General features: G+C 46.9%; 2 non-coding genes across 2 annotated transcripts; both read right to left on the bottom strand.

Annotated features, from left to right (window-relative positions):
* Positions 1-486: 486 nt before the first annotated feature.
* LOC123719191 lies at positions 487-643 on the bottom strand. The gene has a single exon (XR_006755258.1). It is a non-coding gene; the product is annotated as a 5.8S ribosomal RNA (ribosomal RNA).
* Positions 644-994: 351 nt separating this feature from the next.
* Positions 995-2,900, bottom strand: LOC123719186. Its single transcript, XR_006755254.1, has one exon. It is a non-coding gene; the product is annotated as a small subunit ribosomal RNA (ribosomal RNA).
* Between the last annotated feature and the right edge of the window lie 2,100 nt (positions 2,901-5,000).

Consider the following 5,000-nt stretch of genomic DNA (forward strand, 5'->3'; position numbering starts at 1 on the left):
ACCGCTAGAGCAGCGGGCGCGCGCGTTTCGCTTCCTCTCGCGAGAGTAAGAGAAACTGAGCCGAACGCGACAACTTTCAACGACAGCGTCGAGACACGTCGACGCGCGCACCGGCGCCGACCGTCGCGCGATCGCCATGCGGGACCGGGACGATGCGAGCAAACACGCGCGACGCGTAAACGCGAACGTCGTTGTCGTCGTTGTCGTTGTCGTTGCGTAAAGACTCGACGCGCACCCGTGCCGCGGGAGACACGGTGCGGCGGGGAGAATTTATTTGTGCGACAAAAGTATCGTATAGACGTGGCTTAACACGGCCAATACGGATGACGAGTCGTAATCGAACATATATTCGAACGGATCGTTCGGCCGCTCGGCGGCCTAGCGAAACCGTCAATTGCACGCGCGACAGAGATGCGGCGCTACGACCGGAGTCGCAGCGATCGCCGCTCGTCACGCGAACAGTGTGGCTTTTTGTTTTTATGCAGCCGGCCCTCAGACAGGAGTGGTCCTGGATATTTCTCCACGGACCGCAATGTGCGTTCGAAATGTCGATGTTCAAATGTGTCCTGCAGTTCACACTATGACGCGCAGTTAACTGCGTTCTTCATCGACCCGCGAGCCAAGTGATCCACCGTTCAGGGTAATCGTTTTGTTTTTGTGTGTGTTTTTGTATGAGAAAATATAAAAGGTGCGAAAAAATTAAACAAAAAAATTTGAAAATAATACTTATCATTAACGTGTACGACAAATGAAAAGAAAGAAAATCTCTTTTATTTGCGTGGTTGTACACAAAAATTAAAATATTATTTCAAAGTATCAATAGGCGATAGCGAACGCTAATCAAAGCGTGTCGCAACGCACACGTCGCGAATCGACGAGAGAGAGTCAACCGTCTCGGATTCGATTTTGATTCGTATCATTCACGTGTTTTTTGTATTTTTTTCTTTTTTTGCGAGTCTTTGACAACAACAAAACAAAAAGAAAAAACCAACGTTAATGATCCTTCCGCAGGTTCCCCTACGGAAACCTTGTTACGACTTTTACTTCCTCTAAATGATCAAGTTTGGTCAACTTCCCAGCAACGCCGACGGCCGTGAGGCCACCGCGTGTCGGTCCGAAGACCTCACTAAATCATTCAATCGGTAGTAGCGACGGGCGGTGTGTACAAAGGGCAGGGACGTAATCAACGCGAGCTTATGACTCGCGCTTACTAGGAATTCCTCGTTTATGGGGGATAATTGCAAACCCCAATCCCCAGCACGAAGGAGTTTCAACGGGTTGCCCGGGCCTCTAGGCCAGGGAGAACATGTTGATTCCTTCAGTGTAGCGCGCGTGCGGCCCAGGACATCTAAGGGCATCACAGACCTGGTATTGCTCAATCTCGTGCGGCTCGAAGCCGCCGGTCCCTCTAAGAAGAATTTTAATACGTCGCCAGTGAGTTGCGCTCCCCGAGAGTCGCGCACACCTTGAATGACGACGCCTATTTAGCAGGCTAGAGTCTCGTTCGTTACCGGAATTAACCAGACAAATCGCTCCACCAACTAAGAACGGCCATGCACCACCACCCACCGAATCAAGAAAGAGCTGTTAATCTGTCAATCCTTCCGGTGTCCGGGCCTGGTGAGATTTCCCGTGTTGAGTCAAATTAAGCCGCAGGCTCCACTCCTGGTGGTGCCCTTCCGTCAATTCCTTTAAGTTTCAGCTTTGCAACCATACTCCCCCCGGAGTCCAAAATCTTTGGTTTCCCGGAAGCTGCCCGCCGAGCCATTGTAGTAACGTCGGCGGATCGCTAGATGACATAATTACGGTTAGAACTAGGGCGGTATCTAATCGCCTTCGAACCTCTAACTTTCGTTCTTGATTGATGAAAACACCTTTGGCAAATGCTTTCGCTGATGTTCGTCTTGCGACGATCCAAGAATTTCACCTCTAACGTCGCAATACGAATGCCCCCAGTTATCCCTATTAATCATTACCTCGGAGTTCTGAAAACCAACAAAATAGAACCGAGATCATATTCTATTATTCCATGCACGAAATATTCAAGCGGCATTTTGAGCCCGCTTTGAGCACTCTAATTTGTTCAAAGTAAAATTGTCGGCCCACCTCGACACTCACCGAAGAGCACCGCGATAGGATTTTGATATTGAACCGGCGTTTTACCGCCGGCTCACCGACGATATGCTCCGCAGACGTGTCAGTATCACCGCGGATGCGGTGCACCGACAGCGCGGCGCACAAATGCAACTACGAGCTTTTTAACCGCAACAATTTTAGTATACGCTATTGGAGCTGGAATTACCGCGGCTGCTGGCACCAGACTTGCCCTCCAATTGTTCCTCGTTAAAATATTTAAAGTGTACTCATTCCGATTACGAGGCCTCGTAAGAGTCCCGTATCGTTATTTTTCGTCACTACCTCCCCGTGCCGGGAGTGGGTAATTTGCGCGCCTGCTGCCTTCCTTGGATGTGGTAGCCGTTTCTCAGGCTCCCTCTCCGGAATCGAACCCTGATTCCCCGTTACCCGTGACAACCATGGTAGTCGCAGAAACTACCATCGAAAGTTGATAAGGCAGACATTTGAAAGATGCGTCGCCGGTACTGGACCGTGCGATCGGCAAAAGTTATCCAGATTCATCAAAATTAACGACTTCGGACGCATGGCCCTCCGCCGATTGGTTTTGATCTAATAAAAGCACTCATCCCATCACTGGTCAGAGTTCTGATTGCATGTATTAGCTCTAGAATTACCACAGTTATCCAAGTAACTGAGTAAGATCTAAGGAACCAAAACTGATATATTGAGCCATTCGCGGTATCGCCTTAATACGGCTTGCACTGAGACATGCATGGCTTAATCTTTGAGACAAGCATATAACTACTGGCAGGATCAACCAGGGAGCTGCTTACGCAAACGACACGCCTACACCGCGGTCACGCGGCTTCGGCGAGCCGCTGGCTCGGCGGCGTCGGGGGGCGCGCGCTTGCGCGCGCGCCTTCTCGACACGCGTGAACGTAACGCGTCGAATTTGCACGCGACGCGACGTTCGCGCTTCATATCGATAGACTAACTTTGACCGGTCTACGAGCGGCCGTCCCGTCACGATCTCGCAACGAGGTGATGTACAACGATGCTCGACCACTGTGAGGGACATAAAACTGCAACGAACACGACCCCGCGGGCGGGGATCGATGTTGTGACAATTTGAAAATTGAACATTCATCTAAACGCAACTTCTCAATTTTTATTCAATACGTTATTGTAAACATATTAAAACTCGGCTGGCAATTACATGCGCACACACACGCATGATTCGCACTAGATACGATCAACGCCCGGAGCTTGAGGGATAAATTCCAACACGACGCTGCGCACACCGTTTCGACGATGGGCGCGTGTGCGTCCTCTTTTATACATTCTTTCCATATACGGTCGCCGTGGCGACCGCGCACGTGTCGAACACGCTAGGCGCCCTGCGTTGAGGTGTGCCTAGAAGCGTATTCTTTTAACATCACAGATAACACCGGGGGAGACGGTCCCAAATCTTGGTCGATTGGTAACATCACCATACGGTCTGCGAACGCGGTGCTATAATATAATTTTATATTATATTATATAAAATATGAGGAGGAGTAGTATGTATATTCTTTGTTATTTTGTGTTGACACAAGAGAGATATATAAAATGTACTATACACCACACACACAGAGAGAGAGAGAGCTGGGAAAGATCTCGGCGGTCTCGCATTCGAAATACGAATTTGATATAATTTCCTCCGAAAATCCATACCCATATCTATATCATCCATGCGCGAATATATGTATATAATATTCTCACACTTCGCACAAACACAAAAACAAGAACACATTCTCTCTCGTCCGTCGTTCGTGTCTATTTGAGACGAACGACGCGCGGCAACGAGAACGAGTCGACGCTGTGCGCACGACTGTTTCGCTCCACATCTATACCGAGAGCAATAGTCCGCGTCGGCATTGGAGCGGACGTCGAATGTTTCTCGTAGAGCGAGCGAGAGAGAGACGATTTTTCATTTTATTATGTATGTGTATTGGCGTGCAGTAGTAGCACGTAGTAGTACTAGTAGTAGTAGTAGTAGTAGTAAAAAAATATTATTATTTATTTTATTGACTGATATGATTTTGTTTGTTTTCTTTTTTTTGCATAGACATTTGTATTGATAGATATGTTTCTCGTTGAAGCTCGCAGCACACGCTCAGAGAAATGGCAATGTGGGTTTATTTGAAGAAAAGAAAAAACAAAAAAAACAATTATATTTATTAATAATATGTATGTATGTATGTATGTATGTATGTATGTATGTATGTATGTATAATAATGAATTATAATAATTATTCCGATGCAACGTCAGAGGAAAATGTTTCTCGTACAGGTGCGGCGCGCGACGGCCGGCCGCTCGACAGTTTCGCGCCGAATGTTTCTCGTTGAAGCTCGCAGCACACGCTCAGAGAAATGGCAATGTGGGTTTATTTGAAGAAAAGAAAAAACAAAAAAAACAATTATATTTATTAATAATATGTATGTATGTATGTATGTATGTATGTATGTATGTATAATAATGAATTATAATAATTATTCCGATGCAACGTCAGAGGAAAATGTTTCTCGTACAGGTGCGGCGCGCGACGGCCGGCCGCTCGACAGTTTCGCGCCGAATGTTTCTCGTTGAAGCTCGCAGCACACGCTCAGAGAAATGGCAATGTGGGTTTATTTGAAGAAAAGAAAAAACAAAAAAAACAATTATATTTATTAATAATATGTATGTATGTATGTATGTATGTATGTATGTATGTATGTATGTATGTATGTATAGTAATGAATTATAATAATTATTCCGATGCAACGTCAGAGGAAAATGTTTCTCGTACAGGTGCGGCGCGCGACGGCCGGCCGCTCGACAGTTTCGCGCCGAATGTTTCTCGTTGAAGCTCGCAGCACACGCTCAGAGAAATGGCAATGTGGGT

This window comes from Pieris brassicae, unplaced genomic scaffold (assembly GCF_905147105.1).
Source record: "Pieris brassicae unplaced genomic scaffold, ilPieBrab1.1, whole genome shotgun sequence".
NCBI classification, from domain to species: domain Eukaryota; kingdom Metazoa; phylum Arthropoda; class Insecta; order Lepidoptera; family Pieridae; genus Pieris; species Pieris brassicae.